The 27,345-nt window shown below is 39.7% G+C and overlaps 2 long non-coding RNA genes across 16 annotated transcripts in view; one reads left to right on the top strand and one right to left on the bottom strand.

The window, feature by feature from the left end:
• Nucleotides 1–6,352: 6,352 nt before the first annotated feature.
• Nucleotides 6,353–10,569, bottom strand: LOC144582304 (uncharacterized). Its single transcript, XR_013534772.1, has 2 exons — nucleotides 10,479–10,569; nucleotides 6,353–6,771 (listed from the first exon to the last, which is right to left on the bottom strand). It is a non-coding gene; the product is annotated as an uncharacterized LOC144582304 (long non-coding RNA).
• A 95-nt stretch (nucleotides 10,570–10,664) lies between these two features.
• The window catches only part of LOC144582303 (uncharacterized), an 89,890-nt gene continuing 73,209 nt past the window's right edge, over nucleotides 10,665–27,345 (top strand). For 7 of the 15 annotated variants that reach the window (XR_013534765.1, XR_013534762.1, XR_013534764.1 and 4 more), the window contains exons 1-7: nucleotides 10,665–10,805; nucleotides 12,165–12,206; nucleotides 14,806–14,939; nucleotides 18,412–18,526; nucleotides 19,505–19,594; nucleotides 20,528–21,718; nucleotides 25,257–25,414. This is a non-coding gene — a long non-coding RNA (uncharacterized LOC144582303). Of the gene's footprint in view, nucleotides 10,806–11,786; nucleotides 11,906–12,117; nucleotides 12,207–14,805; nucleotides 14,940–18,411; nucleotides 18,527–19,504; nucleotides 19,595–20,527; nucleotides 21,719–25,256; nucleotides 25,415–27,345 lie in introns of those variants that run through there. The other 8 variants (XR_013534760.1, XR_013534759.1, XR_013534769.1 and 5 more) reach the window with 8 other exon arrangements.

Raw genomic sequence — 27,345 nt, 5'->3', positions numbered from 1 at the left:
GTTACCCAGGCTGGAGTGCAATGGCACAATCTCGGCTCACCACAACCTCAGTCTCCTGGGTTCAGGCAATTCTCTTGCCTCAGCCTACTGAGTAGCTGGGATTACAGGCACACACCACCATGCCCAGCTAATTTTTTGTATTTTTAGTACAGACGGGGTTTCACCATGCTGACCAAGATGGTCTTGATCTCTTTGACCTCGTGATCCACCCGCCTCGGCCTCCCAAAGTGCTGGGACCACAAGCGTGAGCCACCGCGCCCAGCTGGGATTTCTTAAAGAACTGAGAGTTGAACTACCATTCAACGCAGTAATTCCATTAATGGGTATATACTCAAAAGAAAATAAATATCTGACAAAAAAAGACAGATGTAGCTATATTTTTATCACAGCAGTGTTCATAATAGCAAATACATGGACTTAATCCAGGTGCTCATCAGTGGTATTCTGGATAAAGACCCATGGAATACTATACAGCCATTAAAAAAACAAAAATTATGCCATTTAAAGCAACATGAGGGCATTGTTCTCAGCAAACTAATGCAAAAACAGAAAATCAAATATAGCATGTTCTCACCCATAAGCGGGAGCTAAATGCTGGGTACATATGGCCATAATACAAAGAGTAGCCATATGTATCCAGCCTGGGAGGGGCCAGGCACAGTGGCTGACACCTGTAATTCCAGCACTTTGAGAGGCTGAGGCAGGTGGATCACCTGAGGTAGGAGTTCGAGACCAATCTGACCAACATGGTAAAATACTGCCTCTACTAAAACACAAAAATTGGCTGGGCATGGTGGCTGGTGCTGTTATCCCAGCTACTCAGGAGGCTGATTCAGGAGAATCCCTTGAACCCAGAAGGTGGAGATTGCAGTAAGCCAAGATCACACCACGTCACTCCAGCCTGGGCGACAGAGCAAAACTCCATCTCAGAAACAAACAAAAAAAAAGAGAGAGGAAGGAGGAAAAACTGATTAATAAAAACTATCAATAGGTTAATGTGGTCTCTTCCTTGGTAATGAATTTATTTATACTCCAATTTACAGCATCATACAGATAAGTGAACATAAATAATGTTACATAAGTTTATTAGAAATTTTGACTAATAACCATATAAATAAAAGCATTTTGACCAGTAAGTGGAGGTCAACCAGTAATTGATTTTCCAATATCAAATAAAAATACATTAAATGAGAAGATTTGAATGCCACTGAATTTATAAAGCAGACATTCATCAGGTTACACTTTTAAGAACTATAACGTAATAAGAGCAAATATCAATTAAAGTGCAACTAGGGTTCAGAGTACTCACCATGACACACACATGCAAAAATCCTATCAGAACTAATGAACTAATGTAGTGAAGTTGCAGGATACAATATTATCATATAAAAATTTATGTAGTAAAAAATGTAACTGAAAAAGAAAACATTTCATTTACAATAGCATTAAAAGGAATCAAATAATTAGGAATAAATTAAATGGAGAAAGTGAAAGCTTTGTATACTAAAAACTGTAAAACATTGAAAGAAATTGAAGAAGACACAAAATAAATAAGAAAATAAAAATTAATTTAAAATGAGTTAAAGACTTAAACATAAGAATTAAAATGGTGAGTCTTCTAGAAGAAAATGCAGGAGAAAAACTCTTTGACTGTATTTTGGTGATTTTTTTTAAATTGACATCAAAAGCACACGCCAAAAAAGCAAACATAATGTAGTGAGACTACATCAAATTATAAAGTTTTGCACAAAATGAAAGAAAACATTCAACAAAATAAAAAGGCATATTATGGAATAAGGGAAAATATTTGTAAACCATGTATTCAATAAGGAGTTAATATTCAAAATATATTAGGAAGTCATACTACTCAATTTCACCCCCTCAAAATAAAGAAACAAAGCAAAAGCCAATTACTTGAATAATAATTGAGCAAGTGATCTAAATTGCCTTTTTTTCAAGGACATAAAAATGACAAGCAGAAAGATAAAAACATGGCCAACATTATTATTCATCAGAAAAATGAAAATCAAAACTACAATGAGCCATTAGAATTAAAACTTGTTAGAATATATATTACCAACCAGACATGGTGGCTCACGCCTGTAATCCCGCCACTTTGGGAGGCCGAGGTGGGTGGATCACGAGGACAGGAGTTCAAGACCAGCCTGGTCAAGATGGTTAAACCCTGTCTCTACTATAAATACAAAAATTAACTGGATATGGTCGCGGGTGCCTCTAATCCCTGCTACTTGGGAGGCTGAGGCAGAGAATCACTTGAACCTGGGAGATGGAGGTTGCAGTGAGCTGAGATAGAGCCACTGCACTCCATCCTGGGTGACAGAGTGAGACTCTCAAAAAAATACAAAAGAAAAAAATAACATATACTACCAAAGTGTCAAAACACAGAAGTGCTAGTGAGGGTGCACAGAGAATATTTGTAAACTGTTGGTGAGCATGCAAACTGATGCAGTCCTTAGGGAAAACTGTGTGTTTCTGAAAAAATTTAAAACTAGAACTACCATCAGTCTCGATTCTAGGTATATATTCAAAGGATATAAATAGTATCTCAAAAGGTATTTCTATTTATTTGATATTGAAACAACCTGTATTTATCAACAGATGAATGTATAAACTGCTATATATATAAAGTTTTTAGCATGAAGGTAAAATAAAAATGAAGGTGTGAAAGACATACCTTGAAAGTATGAAATTGTGGTGGACATTGAACTGAAGAACCACATATTTTTTTGCACCAGCAAATTCAAAAATATTTTAGTATTATAAAAATGCAATTTCACATGCTTTATTGAGACCAGATAGTAAATTCTGTGCTTTTTGAATAATTTAATTGGTAATATAAAATTAATATTTAGAAAAAATTTATTGCTGACTTGTTAAAAATGAATAACACTGCCATTCAAACTGTTACAGAAAATTGATTATTCTTTTCTCAGGTCTGATTGGCACCAAAGGACTGGTAGTGGCATAGACATTGACCACAAACCTTTGGACAAAGAAGATGACAGGGACAAATACCCATAACAGAACTGAGGGGGAAAAGGTAATGAAGTCCAGTGAGTCCATAACCCAAAGAAACTCATCAGCAGCACGAAGGTCTGAGTGGCCCTTTTTTTCAGGGGAAGAACTTGAGGGGAGGCTGGTATTGTGAAGGCACTGGGATTGCTTCTGACATCTAAATAAAGGAAATACCATGTGTGCACCTGAGAGCAGCATATTACTAAAGAGGAGACATCCCTGAATATGGACAGAGTGAGAAACAATCCCTCCATGATGGAGTTCATGGGAGACACTGCATAGTGTTTACTGACATTCAGTAGATCTGGCCGGGTTATACTGGAATAATCTATAGTGTAAATAATCATGTCACTACTGAAAGGCAAATTGAGGGACCAAAGAAAAAAAAAGGTAGGATATTGTAATTTTTAAATTTACGTTTAAATCTCATCAACCAGACAGTGCTGGGGCTGAAGGTGACGGCCTGAAGCACACTCAGGATACAAACAGTGCAGGTGGAGAGGCCCCGTATCACTGTGCACATGTAAAACAGAGCCTGACAGGTGAAGTTATTCAGAAAATTGACTCAAACACATCTGGAGACAAAAATTCACACCTCTCGTAACAATTATCTTTTTCAGTGTTCAAAATGAGTACCATTATCATCTTTAAATTTCAACAATGTATTCTTGCTTAATCCTATCTCATATAAATTCTCAATTATGTACCTCCTGTAAGTTTTTAAACAAAATGACACATATAATCAACACATTTACAATTATGCACTTTAATGATATTTCTGATGAATCTCAGTTTCCCTTTTTACAAATCAAAACCCTATGATTCTGTGGTTTCTCACTTTATATTTAGTAACCAAAACAGTGACAGGAATATTAAATAAAATGGTATTTGTAAATTAAATTGACTGTGTTTTATGCAATGGGAAAAAAGTCATTAAAACAATTTTTAAAAATATCCAGGGTAGTTTTTCTCAGAATCTGTCACTTTGATACAATTTATTCTTTTTATTTTTTAATGATTTTTGACACTTGTATAACTTTTTGAGCAGTGTATTAGCAATTTGATTTTATCTACAACTGTATTTTTTCTTTGCAACAAATTTTAATGTATTCCCAGTATGTGGGAATTATAATTTGAATATTTTTTTCTTGAGGGAAGGATATTTTTCTACTTACCCAAACCTATTTTACATGTGCAAAAATTATACCTTCAATATCCATCACTAAATTAGAAAAAGTGGATATTGAAGAAGTTTTCAGCATTGGTAATAAGGCTTCAGTTGTTTATTCATTAAGTGATGGTGAATAAAACAAAATGATTCTGAATAAATATCATAATTAATAGTGAAGATGAAGATGGTGTTGTCAACACTGCAGAAAAAGTGCCTATAGATGACCTGGTGAAAATGTGTGATTAAAATGTGTGATTGGCCTCTTAGAATACTAGAGTGACTACGTTCATAACTGAAAAGAAATCATGTCAGTTTACAAAACCTGGGAGAAACTTTCAGGCAAATCTCATAAGGCAAGTAACTCTGGGGGAAAGGTTGAAAATAGCCACCAAGTAGAATGCTGCTTCATTTTTAGATGTCTCACCTCTGGGTCCCTTAACTGCTTCTGATGTTTCTTTTTCCCTAAAAAAATGCAGTGTACAGTAAACATTTAATTAAAATACAGTATTTTAGTATTATACATGAAGGCTGAAATCCTGCCATTGTTTGTGGTTGCTGTTGTTTAACAACTGATTCAGGGTATTCTGGTAATTCTACTGCACTGCTTAGTTACCATGAACACATTATTTCCTCACTCTATTAATGCTATGTCATACCTTTTATGGTTAATTACATATGTGTAAATAAGTGTGAAAAATAACTACTTATTACTGGCATGTGAATTCAGAGTCAGGGATGATGATATAAAGAAAAAACAAAAGAGACTGTCTAAATGGGTGGTTAAGATAGTAATATCTTTGTTTTCCCAGGGTTTCATGTACACAGATTTTGCTTCATGAGAGTTATTAAAATGTTTTACAAAGTTGCCCTCAGGCTATGTGTACAGGTGTATATAAAACACAAATAAATTTTGTATTTAGATTTGAGTCTTACTCATAATGTATTTTATTGTGTATATAAAAATATTCCAAAATTCAAAATAAAAATCTGAAACTCAAAACACTTTTAGTTCCAAGCATTTGGAATACTCAACCTATATACAGTAATAAATTATCTTACAGAAACACACCCAGTAACAAGTACTCACAAGAAATAACGTTACAAACCCTCATGAAGCCCCCCATATTTTCCTCTCAAATTATTGCCCTCTCTTCCCCTATGGTAACAAATATTCTAACTTATGAATTAGTTTGGCATGTTTTTAAATTTCATTTAAATAGAATTATAAATCATGGAGTCTTCTATTTCAGTCTAATTTTTTCTCTTTTTTCTTATAAGTTCAACTTTTATTTTTGATTCAGGAAGTACACATGCAGGTTTGACAAAGAAAATGTGGCATGTATACACCATGGAATACTATGCAGCCATAAAAAACGATGAGTTTGTGTCCTTCATAGGGACTTGGATGAATCTGGAAACCATCATTCTCCACAAACTGACACAAGAACAGAAAACCAAACACTGCATGTTCTCACTCATAAGTGGGTGATAAACAATGAGAACATGTGGACTCAGGGAGAGGAGCATCATACACTGGGGCAGTGAGGTGGGGTGGTAAGGGAGGGACAGTGGGGGTTGGGAAGGGTGGGGAGGGAAAACATGGGGAGAAATGCTGGATATAGTATGCACCTATGCAATGACCCTGCATGACATGCACATGTGCCCCAGAATCTAAAGTAAAGTAGATAATGGTAATTATTATAATTATACACCATGGCCAATAGAATTTTTTACAAATGCAATGGCTTAATATCTAAAAACCAATGCAATGGCTTAATATCTAAAAACCAGTAATTTAATACACAATATTAATAAACAGAAGACCATAAAATGATCCTTTTGACATAAACAGGAAAAACTTTCGGTACACACAACACTGATTCATTATAAAACCCTTAACATGCTAGGAATAAGAAACTTACTAGAACTGCAGCAAAGGATTTATAAAAATCTCCCACTAATATTACACTTGATGATTAAAGACTGGGTGCTTTTCCTCAAAGTCTGAGGACTAGATAAACATGTCTACTTTTGCTACTCTACTAAATTTGAACTAAAGGTGCTAGTCAGAAAAATTATATAATAAAAACAAAACAACTCTAAATTTATAAAACAAATTTTTATTGTAAATGACATTGACATATGTAAAAATTTCTTAAGAATTTATTAAAATCAACTGAAACTTACATAAACGATTCAACAAATCACAAGATACAAGATAAATGCCAATATTAAATTTCACTTTTGTACACTAGCTATATGCAATCTGTAAATAAAATTAGAAAAAATAATTCTACTCATTAGCTCAATGTGTAGTGGCTTAAAATTCCAAACATGTATTATTATGTCGTATTTTCTGCAGGCCACAAATTCTGACATAGATTAGTTGAATGGGTCTACAAGGTCCTCGTGAGACTGAAGCTGTGTCTTAACATATGTTTGACTGGGGAAGAATGCACTTCTGAGCTCATTCTGGTTATCCGTGGCATTATTGTTTGGATTGAGGTCAGGGTTGCTTTTTGCCTGTTGGTCAGGGCACTCCCTCCATTCTTTGTTACACAAGCCTGTAAATAGGAAAGCCCAAAACACTGAAGCTTGCTTCTCCAGAGCAAAGTATACCACAAAAGAAAGAAAGGAAGGAAGAACACAAGACAGATAAAATAAGAGCCAAGTGACAGTCTTTTCATAATTAAACATTGGAAGTGATATTCCCTATTTTCAAGTGTATTCTACTGATAAGCAGTGAGTCAGTAACCACTTACTTACTTTTTTCACATGGTATGTATGCTGGGAAATAAAAATTATTATGAGTCATCATGAAGGCTGCTCACTACGTGTGCCAAGGTAAGACAAGTGTAAAAATATCTAAATTTCATTTTTTTCAATTTCAATGACTTCATGATGGATTTTGAAAAATGATTATCAAGAGGGGAAATGACTTTCTCAAGATTGAAGTGATAAAACTCAAATATGTTTGAGAGGCGTTTATATTATGTCCCATCCCTTGTAATTTCTTTCTCTAAGTTTAGCATTAGCTATGTTTAATATCAACTCCCAAGAGTCATTAATATTGTTTTGTACATGTCTCATGAGATCCCTTGGAGCTGGATGATAGCATAATCCCCATTGTGTGGATTGAAAGACTGTGGAGCCTCTGAGAGGCACAATGACATATCTGGGATCACATAATTAATATGTTAAAAATAAAGACTTTATCAAACTTGTGACTCTGGCTGCATTCAGTTTTTTCAAGAATTGGTGCATGGGTGCTGTGTTTGCCTAAGTGAGCAAAGCTACTAGTATAACCTGGGAGAGAACAGTAAGCAGTCAGCAGTGCAGAAAAGCCTTTGCATAGGTCCTACCGAAGGAAAGTAGGTCTTATTGAAAGAAGAATAAAACCTTCAAGAAGTGACATCATTTCTTTGGTGAAAGACCCTAATAGAACTAAGGACTCTAGTAACCAAAAACTCAAGTTCTAAAGACAGTCCCCTATCGCAGTCAGTTGGCCAGAATCTCTCAAGATAGAAAGATGTTCTGCTGTATACCAACTTTTCTAAAGATGCAGAAGTTGTTTCAGTTTCTAAATCTTTTCTAAAGATGCAGAAACTGTCTCCGTTCTCAATTTTCCCCCAATGTTTTAAGCTACTGGGCAAGAGGCAACCAGAAGTAAAACAGGAGAGCCCAGAGCTGGACCATCTAACCAAGTCTTCACCTGTAAATCCACCAAGGCAGCCTCATACCCCCTCACTATCACAAATGTGTGTGTAAGAATTAGGAGCAGGAAATGAAAGGGCCCTCATTGGGAAACAGGAAGTAACGCATTGTTAAAAGTTGCAGCTCTGGTGAATCTTTTATGCTCATATCCTAGGTCACTGGTGAGACATAAAGGTAAGTCTTAGGATCCAAGTTTGTTTGCTCAGATGTTAATCCGAGGAGTCTATGCTGTCATCTAGATTCCTCTGTGGCTCAAAATCTATGTCTAATCTGGGAAGCAAGTTTTTCTAATGTGTTGTTCTGTGTGTAAAACATGCAAGGGGAGAAAAAAAAGACACACACACAATACCCTTAAGGGCAAACACTTTATCCCAAGTCTATGGCAATACAGACATAATAAGCAAATATTATGATAAGGAAATTGCATTGGGAAGGGGAGAAAGGGAAAAAGTACACACACACACACACACACACACACACACATGTTCTACCTATGTATGTGTATATATATATATATATATCACTGGATGGATTAGTTAAAACGCAATTAGATTAACTGAAAATAAATTTTATAAAATTACAAAAAAACAATGTAGCAAAGAGAAAAACAGTAGAAACTGTAAGATAGAGATTACTGGGCAGTTAAAAAAAGAGTTACAAAGCCTACACATCTGATCAGAATTTTAAAAGAAGACAGGAACTGGCAGTATTTTTAAAATAATGACTGGAAGAAGAATTTCAAATTGTTCCAATCATGACTTCTTAGTTTAAGTAAGTCTTATGTATCCTAAGCAGAAAAGACACATAAATAATAAAATTAAAATATGTGTGGGCAAGTATGATGGCATATGTCTGTAATCCCAGCACTTGGAGGAGAGTCAGGGCAGATCCTTTGAGCTCAGGAGTTAGAATTCTGCCTGGGAAACACGGTGAAGTTCTGAAATTTAAAAAAATTAGCTGGGTGTGGTGGTGCATGCTTGTAATCCCAGTTACTTGGCAGGCTGAGATAGAAGGATCACTTGAGCCTAGGTGGCAAAATTTGCAGTGAGCTGGCAGAATTTGCAGTGAGGTTGCAGAATTTGCACACCACTGCACTGCAGCCTGCACAATAGAGCAAGATGCGATTTCCATAAATAAATAAGTTCAAGTTTTAAAATAACATAATGCATGCAAACAGACTAAAGTTACCTATTCACAAGTATAAATGGTCATGTGTTTTAAAATAGTTACAACTGAGCATAAGAACAAGAAATAAAAGCCATAAACAAAAAAAAGAGAAAAAATATCCACATAGAACAAACAACAGGCTATTAGCACTTTTAGGAAAACTGATTTCAAGAAAAACCAAAAGCATCATCAGCAGTAATAAAGGTCAGTACAAAATAATATTTTAATTTGTTAGAAAAACATATTAATGTAAGTTTCTATATATTCAATAACATGAAAAAAAATGAACAAATCCAGCATAAATCTTAAAGACAAATATTAGATCATAGGCATCTCATGGTTTGGAGCTCATTTTCTGTTATAATACAACTACAGTTTTCAAAAAGGAATACATTTTTAAAATTTATAAAAATCATTTATTTATTTATTTATTTATTTTGAGATGGAGTTTCACTCTTGTTACCCAGGCTGGAGTGCAATGGCACGATCTTGGCTCACCGCAACCTCCACCTCCTGGGTTCAGGCAATTCTCCTGCCTCAGCCTCCTGAGTAGCTGGGATTACAGGCCCACGCCACCGTGCCCAGCTAATTTTTTTGTATTTGTAGTAGAGGTGGGGTTTCACCATGTTGACCAGGATGGTCTCAATTTCTTGACCTCGAGATTCACCCACCTGGGCCTCCCAAAGTGCTGGGATTACAGGCGTGAGCCACCGCGCCCGGCCAAAAATTTATTTTTTTTATTTTTATTTTTGAGACGGGGAGTTTCGCTCTTGTTACCCAGGCTGGAGTGCAACGGCACGATCTCGGCTCACCGCAACCTCCGCCTCCTGCGTTCAGGCAATTCTGCTGCCTCAGCCTCCTGAGTAGCTGGGATTACAGGCACGCGCCACCATGCCCAGCTAACTGGGGCCTCTTTTGTAGATTGAAATGGCGTTGGTGGCGGCGGCGGCTGCGGGCCACCCAAGGGTAAGCCCCTGGAGAGGAGGGAGTGGCAGAGGCCTGGGTGGGGTGCGGCCACGGCTGGAGACCCCCCGCCCCGAGAGGAAGTAGAGGAGGCCAAGGGTTTCTTGGCGCATTCCCTGCCTGCCCGACTGACTCACTCAGCCTAGGATGCTCCTGGGCCGTGCCCGAACCCGCAAGCCGCCGTGGACCCAGGTGAGGAACCCCGCATGCCCGCGTCTGCCCTGCGGCCTCCATGGGGTCCAGGTAGCCCTCTGAACGTGGGCTGGCCAGGGTGGCGGGCTGGGACTTAGCCCCCCGGCAGCACAGCCTCCGGGATCGCCCTGGCCCCAGCGTCACCAGTTCCCGCCCCAGGCTCCAGGTCCCCCCACGCCTAAACCGGACTCCAGGTCTCTGCACCCCTAAACCAGGCCCCAGGAAATGTACCTACCGACCAGAAAATGCACACTCCAGTCCCCGCCAAGGGACAGCGCCAGGCAGCACCCAGCACAGCGGGAGGTTGAACTGTCCTGAGAATAACTGCCAGCTCACCAGTTGCCCGGCACGAGAGCTCGAACTATGGCGAGAAAACCGCCAGCTCAGAAAGCGACTGTCGCGGGAGCCCGAACTCTCGCGCGAACAGCGCCCCCCCCAACTCTCGCTGCAGGAGGAGTGCGACTTGCTGGATCTCGTCTGGAGCGTCGCCGGCCTCCAGGAGGAGACAGACCCCAACTTTCAGCTTGCCCTAAACTTTGCCTGGTCCAACTTAAGGCGCAGAGTACGGCGCGGGGTGGGGCGGCGTGTGGGGCAGGGGTTCGTGGCGTGGGGCGTCGCGGCTCTGGGTGGGGGGTCGCGGGGCGGGGGTTCGCAGTGTGGGGTCGTGAGGCGGTCGCGACGAGGGGCGGGGCCGCGCGGGGCGGGGCGGCGCGGGGGGTGGAGGGGTTCGTGGCGTGGGGTGTTGCGGCTCCAGGCGCGGGTTCGCAGGGCGGTTACGGAGCGGGGTGGGGCGGTGCGGTGCAGGGGCTGGAGGCGTGGGGCGTCGCGGCTTCGGCTGGGGGGTTGTGGGGCAGTCGCAGCTCCGGGTGGTTTTGGGGGTCGAGGGGCGGTGGCGGCACCGGGCGGTGATTGGCGGGGCGGGGCGGGGTCGCGCTGCCCGCGTGGAGTCGCGGCACGGGACGTGGGGTCGCGGGGTCAGGCGGCGCGGTGCAGGTGTTCGCGGCGTGGGGAGTCGCTGCTCGGTGGGGGGGAGGTCGTGGGGTGGTCGCGGCGCGGGGTTGGGGGTCGCGGGGTGGTCGCGGTAGGGGGCGATGGGTCGCGGGCATTCGCGGCGAGGGGCGGGGCAGTGCGGGTGCAGGGTTTCGCCGCGTGGGGCGTCGCGGCTCCGGGCAGGGGGTCGCGGCCCGGTCGCGGCACGGGGTGGGTGGTCGCGGGAGGAGCGGCACGACCCAGGGGTTGGCGGCATGGCGGTCGCGGGGTGGGGCGGCGCAGCCCAGGGGTTAGCGGCATGGGGCATCACAGTTCAGGCGAGGTGTCGCGGGGCGGTCGCAACACTGGGCAGGGGTTGTGGGGCGGGGCGGCGCAGCATGGGGTCACGGTGCAGGGGTTGGCGGCGTGGGGTGTCGTGGCTCTGGGTGGGGGGTTGCGGGGTGGTCTGGTCGCCGTTCAGGGGTTCCGGGCGTGGGGCTTCTTGGCTTCGGGCCGGGGGTCGTGGGGCGGCGCCGGGCAGGGTTGGGGGTCGCGTGCGGTGGGGCGAGGGTTCCCTGGAACAGGACTCGCTAGGGCGGGGTACGGGGCTGAGGCGGACGAAGCGTCGGAGAGCCCTCGCAGGCCTTGCCAGGGCCCGCCGGACGCTGACCAGGCTCTCCTGATAGTCTCGGGGTAAGTGTGGGACTGGGTTCTTTCGGGCCGGGGTGCGCCTGCAACCGCAGGGCTCTGGGAGGCCCAGGCGGTACTCAAGACCAGCTTGGGTGATGTAATCACTCCATCTCTAAATTTTACTTTTTAAGAGATTGTATTCTCACTGATTCCTGCTCCCTTGTCAGTACAATTTCCCTCTCACTCTGTTTTCCTTTTTCCAAAATGCATATCAGGACAGTGATTTAACCTGTGATTACTGTCTCCTCTGCTTCCACTCCAGCTAGAATGCTGCATCCCTGCACAGCTCCTGCCAGGTAGCAAGGTAAGTCACCTAATACAATTGCTAATGCGGTTTCTTTTGTAACTGATTTCTTTGGTGCGTTGCGTTGCGTTGCGTTGGAGATGGAGTCTTGCTCTGTCGCCCAGGCTGGAGTGCAGTGGAGTGATGATGGCTCACTGCAACCTCTGCCTCCTAGGTTCAGGCGATTCTCCTGCCTCAGCCTCCCCAAGACACATGCCACCACGCTTGGTTAATTTGTGTGTGTGTGTGTGTGTGTGTGTGTGTATTTTTTTCAGTAGACACGGGATTTCACCGTGTTAGCCAGGATTGTCTCAATCTCCTGACCTCGTGATCTGCCCCCCCTTTGGCCTCCCAAATTGCTGGGATTACAAGCGTGAGCACCACGCCCGGTTTCTTGTAACTAATTTTTTAAGACTTCAGAGATTAGATATTCAGGTGGAGTGAGATCTCCTATTTTTCTTTATGGGAGATGTAAATTAAACAATGCTTTAGCTCATTATTCATAATGAGGTTATTAGTAAAAGAATGTTAATGTTCTGTTTAATTTCAGTAAAAATCTTCTTGAATAATGATTAGGTTTTCAAAACCTGTAATCTTGGTTACCTTAATGATCATAGCCCATAAAGTGTCTAGTTAGTTGGTTTATAATAGAAATACAGGGCTTTCAGATTGTTTTAAAAATATGCCAAGTTTCCAAAGTAGTAAATTGAATTCTTAACTGTAACTTATAAAAATATACAATGTGTGAAATAGGTTATACAGTACAGAAACTTAAATGTGGAATCCCAAGTTATTTTTGTATTAATGTTTTTAAATGACAGTAGGCAGATGTTCATAATTTTAGAGCTGGGAGAGACAGTAGAGGTTACTATTTACTTTCATAAAATGGAACACTACATTACCTGTACCTAAATTATAGGTAAAGTGGTGTTCCATTCAGCCATTTATTGGAATAGAATCAGATGTGGTTTTCAGTAGTGAAATTTTATTTCTTTTAAGTACAGATTGCTGGCTGTGATAAAAAAAAGGCAAAACGTTTTACATAGCCTATGCTGTGTACATATACATTAGTTGCATAGGCTGTGCTCTAATATTATGATGCTTTAAACCATCAGAAAAATGAATAGTTCATGTTTGCATTTTTTAAAATTGTGGCCATTTAGAATTCTAGGCCCTAGAAATTCAAAAGTGAGTAAGTTATAGCTTCTGTCTTTAAGAAAAAGACAAAAGTTAATCACAGTGTAGTATATGATAGGGATTTTTATAATTCAGGTATTTGTTAATTTGGATGAGGAAAAAATTGTACTAATCTCTAACTGAAAAGTAACATCTCCTTCCATTAGGAATGAAGGCAGAAAACCATAGGAGAAGGCGGAACACTCACCTTTGAGAATGAGTTAATTAAAATGTTAAACATTTCAGAATATCAATTTAATAAATGTTTCAATATTTTTAAATGTTTATTTGTATTTTATTTTGAGTCTTGTTAAGTCTTTTTTCCTTCAGTCTTGAGATTTTTTTCAAAGATAGATATAATAAAGCTGATGAAGTTCTTCTGTCACATTTTAGAAAAGACAGATGATTTCGACTTAGGAAAATATTTGATGAAAGGTGAAGAAATGGACATTGGTCCAGACATGGACACAGATTGACATGAGTCAATCTGTGAGTGACAGTAGTTTTGCTATTAAAAATTTAAATACACACCAGGTAATAGAGATGATTTTAATGTGTCTTTCCACCCTAGGTCAACTAAGCTAAAACAGGAACACTCTTAACTCTTAACTAATCTAGAGTCATTTATCATGGAAGTCTGGTTAGGATTTTGCACCAAATCACTAGTATTAAGAAATTACAAGGATGTGGGCATGGTGGCTCACACCTGTAATCTCAGCACTTTGAGAGGCTGAGGAGGGAGGATTGCTTGAGTTTAGGTATTTGAGACCAGCCTGGGTAACATAGCAAGATCTTATGTCTATTTTTTAAATATAGATTTTAAAGAAAGACGTTGTTTGGGCACACTAGGCACACTGGCTCACACCTGTAATCCCAGCACTTTGGGAGACCAAGGCAAGTAGATCACTTGAGGCCAGAAGTTCGAGAGAAGCCTGGGCAATATAGTGAAACCCCATCTAGTAAAAATACAAAAAATTAGCTGGGCATGGTGGCACATGTCTGTAATCACATCTACTCGGGAGGCTCAGACGTGAATATCTTGAAGGTCGAGGTTGCAGTGAGCTGAGATCATGCCATTGCACTTTGTCACCCAGGTGACAAAGTGAGAGACTATCTCCAAAAAAGAAAAAAGATAAGTTAAAAGGGTTGAGTATAAGTATCTCTTAAGGACCTGTGATCTTGGGACTTTTTGCCACCAAAAATAATTCCATTCCTTATTGTTTCAATGTTACAGAAAAAAAGAAAAAGTAATAATTATATTTCCATTCCTGTAATAGGCACTTCCAAGAGATTTAGAAAAAAAAAATTCATTTGGTTTTTGTTTTTCTGTTCCATGTTGCTTCAAAATTTTTGCTTTTCTTCAGTGTCTTCTTAGTCTTTTAATATAAATAGCTTTAAGTGTTATACTTTGTAAGGCTAAAGTGTATTTCTTTTTAAATCACAGTTGGTCTGGAGAAAGTGACGAAGAAAATGATCAACAGCCATTAAGCAGAGAGGACTCTGGAATTCAGGTAGACAGGACACCATTAGAAGAACAAGATCAAAACAGAAAACGGGGTCCTTGTATCAGTTGGAAAGGTACTGTGTGTTGTGAGGTGCTGGCATTTTCTAATAGACAAATTCCCCAGAAGAAAAGGCAAGCTTGAGATCAGTTCGATATGATCAAGGTATCGACTAAGTGGTATCATCTTTATAAAACCAATTTTTAAAACTATTAGTAATCTTTTCTGTATGGTGCTTAAGTAGTAGTACTATAGAATTAATGTTGAATTAATGCATGCAGAGTGTAATTTTGTAATTTTTTTTCCTATAGTTCTGAGAACTTTCTTAGGCCTAAATGTTTCCATTTTTTTTAATTGGAGAAGGATCGATTTTGCTAAGATTGTGCCACTACAGCAACAGAGCGGTTTAATTTTATTTTATTTAAAAAATTAAAATAAAAAACCATAAGGGAGGATATGCATAGATTATATGCAAACACTATGCCATTTTTTTATCAGGGACTTGAGCACCTACAGATTTTGGTGTCTGCAGCATTCCTGCAATCAATCACTGGTGGATATTGAAGGACAGCTGTATTTATTCCAGACTTTCTAATCTGTGCTCTTGGTGTCAATGTGACCTGGAAACAGATAGACTGTTATTTATGTGGCTTTATAATAATATGTCTTAATACGTAGATGGCAGGTTTCCTCTCAGCTGCTTGGGAAGCTGAATCAGGAGAATCACTTTGCCCTGTTTTCCTTTCTTTTTTGTTTTGGAGACAGGGTCTCACTCTGTTGCTCAGGCTAGAGTGCAGTGGTACAATCTTAGCTCACTGCAATATTTGCCTCCTGGGCTCAAGCAATCCTCCCACCTCAGCTTCCTAAGTAGCTGGAACCACAGGGGAGTGCCACCACACCAAGCTATTTTTTGTAGAGACAGGGTTTCACCATGTTGCCCAGGCTAGTCTCAAACTCCTAGACTCAAGCAATTCACCCGCCTCTGCCTCCCAAAGTGCTGGGATTACAGGTGTGAGCTACTGTGCCCAGCCCACTTTGCTTTTTTTTCTCCCCTTTCAGCTTCCCCAAGTAGCTGGAATTACAGACATACACCACCACATTCAGCTAATTTTTGTATTATTAGTAGAGTGTTATTTGTATTAGTAGAGATGGGGTTTCACCATGTTGGCCAGGCTGGTCTTGAATTTCTGACCTCAACTGATCTACCTGCCTCTGCCTCTCAATGTGTGGGGATTGCAGGTGCCAATCACTACACCCAGCCCACTTTGTTCTTTTTCAAAATTGGCTTAGCTATTTGTGAACTTTTATTCTTCTGTAGACCTTTTAGAAACAAGATGGTAACTTTAAAAAAAAGGCCCACCTGGCTCCTGCCTGTAATCCCACCACCAAGGCAGGTGGATCATTTGAGGTCAGGAGTTTGAGACCAGCCTGACCAACATAGTGAAACCCCGTGTCTACTAAATATACAAAATTAGTTGCACACAGTGGCGCATACCTATAATCTCAGCTACTTGGGAGGCTGAGGCAGGAGAATCACTTGAACCAGGCAAGGCAGAGGATGCAGTGAGCCAAGATCATGCCATTATTCTCATCCTGGACTACAAGAGAAAAACTGCATCTGAAAAAAAATTCCAGCTGGAATTTTTATTGGGATTGCAGAGAATATATAGATCTAACTTGGGGAGGTTTGATTGCCTTAACATGTTAATATTTACATTTATTGTAACTCTTTATCTTTTACTAGATTTTGGAAATTTTCTTTTTGAAGATCTCCAGTGTTCTTTTGTTAATTTCTACATCTGTTACAGTTTTTATTTTTGTGAATGATACTTCTTTTGTTTATTCCTTATGTAGAGGAAATAATACTGGTTTTCTTATGTGCAGCATTTTTGTTGAATTCTGATATGAATCAAAATACTTTGTTGATTTCATTTGGTTTCTTATGTAGATGATTAGTGTCATCTGCAAATGTTCATTTTTATGTGCAAATATGGTTTTAATGTCATCTACAAATGTGGTTTTATGTCCTCCTGTTAGTTCTTATGCCTGTGTCTTCTCTGTGATGTTGTGATCAGAGATGTAGCTCACACCTGTAATCCCAGCACTTTGGGAGGCAGAGGCGGGTGAATTGCTTGAGTCTAGGAGTTTGAGACTAGCCTGGGAAACATGGTGAAACCCTGTCTCTACAAAAAATAGCTTGGTGTGGTGGCACTCCCCTGTGGTTCCAGCTACTTAGGAGGCGGAGGTGGGAGGATTGCTTTTCTCCAGCAACCTAGCCTTCTACTCCGTGGCAGAAGCAGCAGCTCATAGGGTGGGCTTCCTGGACAACTAGGTCTTATCTTAACGGGGGTTATACATGAAACTCCTCTGTTAAGTGTGGTGTTTGTTTGGTATCAGTTCAGGGTATGTAGCCTTTATCAAATTAAGACAGTATCTTTCTATTCCTTTTTTTCTGCAAGTCTTTAATCATAAATAAATGTTGAATTTTTATTAAAAGCTATTTATTTATCTGTGAGATAATCTCGTAACTTTTCTATTTTATCCTAATACATTGATAGACTTTCTGATAATTATCTTTGAATTCTTCACCTAAACTTGATCATGTTATTTTTTTAGTACATTATTAAATTGGGTTCAATTTTGGATTCACTTTTTTTTTAAGACAGAGTCCTGATCTGTCACCCAGGCTGGAGTGCAGTAGCATGATCACAGCTCACTCCAGCCTCAACCTCCTGGGCTCAAGTTGTCCCCCACCTCAGCCTCCTAAGAAGCTGGGACTTCAGGTGCATGCCACCACACACAGCTAATTTTTTTTTTTTTTTTTTTGCTTTTTTGTGGAGATGAGGTTTCACTCTGTTAGAGACCAGCCCAGGCTGGGATTACAGGTGTGAGCCACTGAGCCCAGCAGTTTAGCTCTTTTATAATGTAAGATTTTTCATCTTTATTCTTTGATGAATTCCATTTATCATGTCTTTATCTGGTTTAAGCATCACTGTTATATTAGCCTCATAAAATGTTTGGTGACTTTCTCTTTTTCTGCTTTTTTAAACGACTCATGTAAGAAAGACATCTAATCCTTCAAAATTTGGCCCCAGTGCTGAGGCTTTGGGAGTGGTTGGGAAGCTCTTTGGTTACCATTTTAATTTACTTAATGGTTGTTGGACTATTAACATACACCATTTACATCTTTATATATGTGGGACAATTTTTTTAACTTTCTATTCAATTACATTAATTAAATTTAGTATGTGTTTCTTTCTAAATGTGTTGCTGGTCTTGAACTCCTAGACTCAAGTGATCATCCCACCCTGGTTTCCTAAATGGCTGGGGTTATACACATGAGCCATAGAACCCAGCCGATATGTGTGGTTTAAAATAAATGATCATATGTAAGTAAATGTCGTTAGGTAGCTGTTATTTTTAAAAAGCCATTTTCAACTATACATTTGAATGGATCTGTAAGTCCAGATAATTGAGACCCAGTGTTTTTTGTTGTTGTTGTTGTTTTAACTATTATAACTCAAACTTACTACATTTCTTTCAAGCAGATGAGCGAGATGACCGAAGCTGGCTGGAACATTACATGGTTCATCAGTGCTAAACAGCCAGGCCTTCCCAGTTTCCTCATAGCTTACATTTGCACGCCAGTTTAGCTGCTATCTGGTAAGAAGCTAAAGTTTTCATTTAATGTGATAATAGAAAAAACTTTGATGTTTAAACATTTGGCTTTGATTTGTGACTTCAGTTCCTCTCTGAAATTTAAATTTGTTTTGGTTTTGACAATTTCTTTTTTGAACAGTCTTACTCTAGTTGCCCAGGCTGTAATGCAGTGGTGATATCGCAACTCATCACTGCAGTCTTAACCTCACCCAACGAATTTTTTATATTTTATTTTTTGATTTTTGGCAGGAGGGAGAGAAAGTCTCACTCTGTCACCCTGGCTGGAGTGCAGTGGCATAATCATGGCTCACTGCCATCTCTGCCTCCTTGGTTCCAGCAGTTCTCATGCCTCAGCCTCCCAGGTAGCTGGGATTATAGGCACACATCACCACACCCAGCTAATTTTTATATTTTTAGTAGAAATGGGGTTTCACCATGTTGGCCAGGCTGGTCTCAAACTCCTGTCCATAAGTGATCCACCTGCCTTGGCCTCCCTAAGTGCTGGAATTACAAGCATGAGCCAGCACACCTGGCCAGTGTTGAAAATTCTAGTTGAATAGTTTTTGATTATTTAATTGTTGAAAATCATGAATTATAGCATTATTTAATTATAATCTGTATTTCAATTTTTTTGTTAATTTCAAGGTAAATGGACATATTAGGTACATATTAGGGAATTATTTGATTTCTGTTTTGGTATACTTACTATAAAAATAGACATATTGTTTTCCAGAAAATAGCATCAGATAGTTGTAAACATTTGCCTAAATCAGCAATAAACGTACAATTGCAGTTGTTCTGAAAGTGTTTCTCAGGATTTTGAGTGATGTGAAAATATAGGGGGCATTTAAGCCATTTATTATGTGTACTTGCTAATTCATAGCCAGTTAAGGTTAGCACTAAATTGCAAATATTCTTTGAGATTAGTTATTTACTTACTTAGAAACCTTTCTATTGACGTTTATCTTTGCTGTCTCATAGGGACCAACACTTGTACAGCAGTGATCCATTGTATGTTCCAGGTGACAGGGTTTTGGTTACCGAGACTCAGGTTATTCCAGAAACCCTGTGGTAAGAAATATTCACTTAATTAATAGTCTTTATTTTTGATGCTTGATTACTGAAAAGCGAAACTTTTATTAAAGAAAACTATTAAAGCATTTTCACATGCAAACTAGAAATAGACCATTAGGTATAAAGTTCAGTCCAGATTTGACTGTGGAGATAGAGAGGTTTTGACATATTTACTTCATTTTTATTTTAAATGGTTTAGCATATGATTTACTTAGATTAGTCCATCACTTCTTTAACACTTGAGTTCAAAGCAAGATTTACTACCATTCTTAATAGGCAGAGAGTATCAGTGAGGGCCTGAACCCATACCTGGAAGCCAGGAATCTAATGCAACATGTGGTGCTGTTACTATTAAAATTCCAAGTCCCTGTGCTCTCACTATAAAGTATGATATTGACATGCTGGCTTTCTTAGAAATAGGAAGATCTCTTTGGGTCATCCAGTATGTGGGGGAGATGCTTTGACAATATGTCTTGGACTTCTCTCTAAGACGATGTTGAAATATCTTGAGTCATAAGGTAATCAGATGAAAAGATTGATGTCTTCCATTTTCTTATTATCTGACCTTGTTACTCCTTAATTCTCAATATTTAATAAAAATTTCCTGAAGTGGGGCATCGTGGCTCACACCTGTAATCCCAGTGCTATGGGAGGCCAAAGCGGGTGGATCACTTGAGATCAGTTCAAGACCAGCCTAGGCAACATAGTGAAACCCTCATCTCTACAAAAAATACAAAAATTAGCCAGGCATGGTGATGTTTACCTGTAGCCTCAGCCATTCAGGAGGCCGAGGGTGAGCTGTGATCACTACTGCACTCCAGCCTGGGTGACAAAGTGAGACCCTGTAAAAAAAAAATTTGGGGGGGGGGCATACTGTCATGAATATTTTTCTAGACTTAAAGTATACTCATCTTTTTAATCTAATTTTAGGTTACTTTCAGGAGTGGAAAAGCTCTTTATACTTCAGCTGATAGATCTGAAAGTAACTGTGAGAAACAATATTATAGTAACTCATTTAACACATGGAAGTTATTTGTATTTATTATTTAAGAAATGATAGGATTTATGTAAACTGTGGCAGTATAATTTTAGAACATTTTGCAATATTAAAATTAACTATAATTGAACTCGTTTGTGCATTCTTATGCAAAAAATTAATTTAAAATTATTTAATATCTAGGCCAGGCACAGTGGCTCATGCCTGTAATCTCAGCACTTTGGGAGGCCAAGGTGGGGAGATCATGAGGTCAAAAATTTGAGACCAGCCTGGCCAAGATGGTGAATCCCTGTCTCTACTAAAAAATATACAATTTAGCCAGACGCAGTGGCAGGCATCCGTAATCCCAGCTACTCGGGAGGCTGAAGCAAGACAGTCACTTGAACCTGGAAGGCAGAGATTGCTGTGAGCTGAGATCACGCCACTGCACTCTAGCCTGGGTGACAGAGCAAGAAAGACTCTGTCTCAAAAATAAATAAATATTTAATATCCAAAAAGAATCATTGAGTTGTGCATCTTGACAGTCCTTAAGAGAATTCCCTAATATTGTTTGGGACATAGTTAATTTCAGTTTGCATTGCTGCTGTTTAGATCTGTCATTCTGTATTGTAAAAGCTTTATACTGTAATTTTTTGTCTTAAGTGGATTACCTTATGTATATTTTTTAAAAATATAAGCCATAATTTCTAGTCTGTTGAAATTAATGCTCACTCCTTTTCCTTTGTGTATAAAACTATTCATCATTTTGTGACTTTGTCTTCTACTAAACATACTGTTTAAAATAATTGTAAAAGAAATATTTTACAGTGAGAGGGAAATGAATTTGAATGTTTACAGAAGATCACCTTTGAATAATTGCAGTTTGCTTCTGTCATAGAGCTGTTTACGATCTGTGCTGGAACAAATAGCAGCATATGGCCAGGTTGTATTTCGCCTCCAGGAGTTCATTGATGAAATCATGGGACACGGTTCTGAAAGCATGCTGCCTGGAAGTGGGTCTGTTCCTAAGAAGTCACCTGAAGCTCCCTTTAGAACCTACCAAGCTTTCATGTGGGCCCTGTACAAATACTTCATTGGTTTCAAAGAGGAACTTGCAGAAATTGAGAAGTGCATCATCAATAAAGGTATTAAATGTTCTTCTGTTTTACTCATACCTTTACAATAAAGGTATTAAATGTTCTTCTGTTTTACTCACATAACTCATAATTGGAATGCCATTTAGATTTTTCATTGTATAAGATTTGAAATTTGCCTGGCAAATAAGTGGTTCTCATGAATACTTCATTTTTAAAATTAAATTTGTATTTTTAACCCATTTATATTTCTCAAAATCAAAAAACTACAGAGGATTTAGACTGAAAAATCTAAATTACTCTTCCTGCACCAGTTCCCCAGCCAGTCAATTCCCCTCCCCAGAGATGGCTAGGTCCTTGGCTTCTTACACATCCTTCCAGAAAGAGTTCAACATACACAAGCAGTGCATATGTATACACCCGTACCTAACAGTCATTACACTACTCTCTTCAGATATTTCTAATTTAAATTTTGAGGATAATACCATAAAAATAGGAAGAGCTTCTTGGTTTTTTATTTGTTTGTTGTTTTTCTGAGACAGAGTCTCACTCTGTTGCCCAGGCTGGAGTGCAGTGGTGCTATCTCAGCTCACTGAAACCTCTGCCTCCTGGGTTCAAACGATTCTCCTGCCTCAGCCTCCTGAGTAGCTGGGACTACAGGCACATGCCACCACATCCATCTAATTTTTTTTGTATTTTTAGTAGAGACAGGGTTTTACCATGTTGACCAGGCTGCTCTTGAACTCCTGGCCTCAGGTGATCTGCCCACCTTAGCTCCCCAAACTGCTGGTATTATAGGCACGAACTGGGATTATACCACACGACCATGTAGGGTAGTTTCTTATAAATGGAATTGCCATGTGTGATTTTGCTGAGTTTTGCCACTTTATGGGGAGGTACAAGTAAATAAGTGTATACTCTTGTGAGCCATGTAGATGAATACCTGTTTGCTCACACTCTTGCCATCTGTGTATTGTCAGACTTTCTGGTCCTCACCATTATGGTAGATGCAAAATGGTAGCCCATGTAACTTTTTACCCTTAACTTTTACTTTGAACTACCACAGAAAATAATACAGAGAGGTCCTGTGTTCCCATTACTTTGCTTCCCCCACTGGCAAAACCTCACATAATGATAATACATGATCAAAACTGGGAAACTGACACTGGCACAGCCCATTAGCCAAGCTGCGGACCTGAAACAGTTTACCAGTGTTGCAGGAACTTGCTTTGAGCAGGGGTGGGTGTAGTATCTTCTTGTATAGTTCCAGACTGTTTTATCACATGTCTAGCTCCACACGGTGACTTCCATGTTGAGGTTCCAGCTGTGCCATCACCTCATAGAAGCTTGTGCAGCCCTCTCTAGGCACAGCCTCCCGCACTAACATTGGTCCATGGGGATGTGTTTTCTTTTACCTAGTATCATTTTAATTTGCATTCTAAGTAAGGTTGAGTGGCTTTCTGTTTGTTTTAGAACCACTCATCTTTCTTTTTCTGTGAACTGTCAGTTCCTTTATATGTTATTCTGCTGAGTTATCTTTTTCTCCATGACTTGCAGGAGTTTTTCCTTAGGGAAGTTACGTCCATGTGATGTGAGATCAAAATCCACCATCCTTCATTTTGTCCTGTCTGCCCATAAACCTGATGATTTGCCAGCATTTATGTACCACTTTAGATGCATGTGTTTTTCCTTCCTATTGACCTTGATTTGTTGATATTTGCAGATGCTGCAATAACTCTTGGGATTAAATGGTATTCGTATGGTGACTTGTCAGACAGTTCAGAGTTTTCAAATTAGGTTCCAAATTTGAGGCTGTAGGAAACTAGCTTTTCAGCTCTAATTGCCAAGATCTTCAGAAGGATGAGGCAAGGGCAAAGCAACATGTGAGAAATACCTAGCTGATGTAGATAGACGTTTACAATAATGCTTTCTTACATAAAAACTAAGTCTATTACATGAAGTATCTAAGTAGTCATATTCACAGAAACAAAGTGGAATGATGGTTACCAAGGACTGGGGAATAGGGAGCTGTTATTTAATGGGTACAGAATTTCAGTTTTATGACATGAAAAAGTTGTGGAGATTTGTCACAATGTGAATGTACTTAAAACCTCTGAACTCAAAAATGGCAGGGGGTTGGGCGCGGTGGCTCAAGCCTGTAATCCCAGCACTTTGGGAGGCTGAGGTGGGTGGATCACAAGGTTGAGAGATCGAGACCAACCTGGTCAACATGGTGAAACCCCGTCTCTACTAAAAATACAAAAAATTAGCTGGCATGGTGGCGCATGCCTGTAATCCCAGCTACTCAGGAGGCTGAGGCAGGAGAATTGCCTGAACCCAGGAGGCAGAGGTTGCAGTGAGCCGAGATCGCGCCATTGCACTCCAGCTTGGGTAACGAGCGAAACTCATCTCAAAAAAAAAATGGCAGGGGTGGGGCACAGTGGCTCATGCCTATAATCCCAACACTTTGGGAGGCCAGGGGAGTTTGAGAGTTGCCTGGCCAATATAGTGAGACCCTGTCTTTAAAAAAATAAGTTAAATTAAAATTTGAAAAAGAAACAGGTAAGATGATAAATTTTATGTTATATATTTTATATTGTATTTAAAAAATACAAATAGAGGCCAGGCATAGTGGCTCACACCTGTAGTCCCAGCTACTTAAGAGTCTGAGGTGAGAGGATCCTTTGAGACCAGTCTGGGCAGCATACTAAGACCCTGTCTTTACAAAAAAATTTTAAAAGTAGCCAGGTGTGCTGATGCCAGGAATTTGAGACCAGCCTGGCCAAGATGGTGAAACCCCGTCTTTACTAAAAATACAAAAATTAGCCAAGTATGGTGGCAAACACCTATAGTCCCAGCTACTCAGGAGGCTGAGACAGGAGAATCACTTGAACCTAGGAGGTTGCAGTGAGCTGAGATCATGCCACTGCACTTTAGCCTGGCTGATAGAGCGACACTCTGTCTCAAAAAAAGTAGCGAGCTGTGGAGTAGTAGCCATGCCTGTGATCCCAGGTACTCGAGAGGCTGAGACAGGAAGATTGCTTGAGTGTGGAAGGTCAAGGCTCCAGTGAGCCATGTTTGCACCACTGCATTTCAGCTTGGGTGACAGGGCAAGACCCTGCCTCAAACAGTATATAGATTAAAAAATCTATCTAGAGGCTGTAATTTAGAATGCTACAGTTTTATTTGGGTATGTATATTAGGTATATTTTCTAGTTTGTTGGTATAACTTTTTTCTCACCAATTTAATATTGCATTTCAATATAAAAGAGATTGATTTTCTCTCAGCACTGCCATTTTTTGTCCTCTGAGAGCTACTGGAATTAAGTAATTTCCTCACTCTTAATAGACACCTTCCTAGTAGTATGATTTAAATAGGGAAACCTTGCTCACCTGCCAGGGCTGTCTCACGTCACACCTGCCTCTGTGTCATTTTTCACTCTCAAGTTTCCCTGTCTGGACTGCAAACAATATGATTCTTCCATACTTAGGTGAGTTTTTCGTAAGGATTTTATAGCATATGTTTTTGGATTTTTTAATTTCAAGGCATTTCAGAAATGTTTAAACCTTCTTTTGTTCTATTGGCCAGGGAGCCTTGAGAGCTGTCTGTGCATACTCTCTGTCTCAGGTCTCCCTCCTGTTCTCTCCCTGGGTGGAAACAGTGTGGCCTTACCTGAAGACAGTGGATGAGTGGATCATGCATGGGCACCTATGGGACAATGCCAGGGAGTTCTTCATCATCCAGAGGTGAGTTGCAGCAGAGCACAAGGTCGCTGGGTGCTGTTGTCACCAGTTTGCTCCCTGTGAAAATCAGATCTTTTACTAGTTTCAAATGGTATTAAGAAAGTACAGTCCACATCACAGAACTTGTTGTCATCATAGGTTAGTTCTATTTCATTTATATGGAAGACATGCATAATACCAGTCGATTATTAATATCTTTGTCCAAGTTTTGTCGGTTCACAACTTCTAAGCAAATCATATTTTTGGAGATACTGTATTTATGGCTAGCTAGTATACACTGCTTCCTGTAAAATGAGTTTAGGTGATATTAGATGGTTTCCACTATTTCCAGTGTAGAATATCAGTAAAGAGATACAGAAATACTACAGAGTATGCCTGTAATACATTTATTTCCCAGAATTAGCTGCTCATGATTTTTACCTTACTATAATTTTTTTTCTGTTCTCTGAAGTGAATGAATTCATCCAATACCTTAGTATAATATTTAATAAAACAATTAAGAAAAATCTTAATCCATTTATGACAGTTTCCCTTCAGTTATTTGGATTTTTCTGAACAGAATCATATAAACTATAATGTAGAGCTATTTGTACTCTTTTAACCCAATTTTCGATGATGTGGTGTATTTAAATGTGTGGTTTCTATTGCTAGCTATCCATTGAATGCATCAGAAAGGGTAACTAAGTCCTTACTGTTCTGGAAGCATAGCAATATGTATGTGATGCTCACGTAAGTGAACTGACCTCCCTTCAACATAGTCTCTTGTCTGTCACTATTTCCTGATTCATCAGTCTCACATGAGAATATCTGTGAAAGATGGGACTCTGTTCTTGTTGGGTGATGATTGGCCATCATTTTATTGTTAAAAGCAGTCCAGTTAAGAATCTTGGTAGGGAACATGGTAGAGAACATGGTAGAGAAGTCTGCAAATTAGTTTCACAGGAGATGGTAAATGGGAAAAACTTTTATTCTACTTCTAAAGAGGGCCAAATTAGTCATATTTTAAATAATTCCAATACCAGAAACTGTTTCTACTTACTTAAATTTTACCTATACTGTTGAAAGTATTCATTCCCTTTTCTCTGTAAACTGAGATCAGATTAAAACTGCCCCATTTGTCTAAAGATTGTTTCAATTTACTAATAATTAATATTGTTACGTTTTATAATGTCTGGACAACAAACTAGAACAAGTATACTACTTTCAAGGAAGGGAAGTTAAAGTTTAAAATTATTTTGAATCTCTTTAGAAACAAAAATGTTCCAGTTAATCACAGACTTCTGGTATGCAACTTACATATTATATAGCGTGTCAGAAAAGACAGAAAGTGAAGAAAAAAATGAGTGATAATGCAAGGGCAAGTTCCGACAGTGACCAGGGGACCTCCAGCAGGCAGCACACCATGGTGTCCTTCCTCAAACCTGTCCTGAAGCAGATCTTAATGTCTGACAAGTCCATGCAGCTGCTGAAGAACCTGCAGTGTGCAGAGAGCACCAGCTGCCAGGCTGCAGCCAGACGTACCTGTTCTGTTTTCTCTGTCTTTCTCGGTGTTGGGACACCTGACCCTACTTTCTCTTGTCATCCTGATCCCTGAATATTTTATAGTTTGTAAGTCATTACACCATCTTATTTCAGTGATAATTATCAATCATGATAGAATTTTTAAAAAGATTGTCTTATTGAAAACTTTTAATGCTGTGTTTGAAAAGGCAGTGACAACAAGTTCCACATTATTTTCCTCACTCCAGATTCCTTAGGACTGGAACTTCAAAAAATAATTTCCAACTATTTGTTTTCTTTTATTGATTTTATAAACTGACATAATTGTACATATTTGTGGAGTACATAGTGGGTTTTGATACATTTATATTGATCAGTTCAGGATAATTAGCATTTCCATCACCTCAAACATTTACTACTTCTTTATGTTGGGA

The sequence above is a fragment of the Callithrix jacchus genome, chromosome 4, assembly GCF_049354715.1.
Source record: "Callithrix jacchus isolate 240 chromosome 4, calJac240_pri, whole genome shotgun sequence".
NCBI classification, from domain to species: Eukaryota; Metazoa; Chordata; class Mammalia; order Primates; family Cebidae; genus Callithrix; species Callithrix jacchus.
This window is presented reverse-complemented; position numbering and strand designations above follow the sequence as displayed.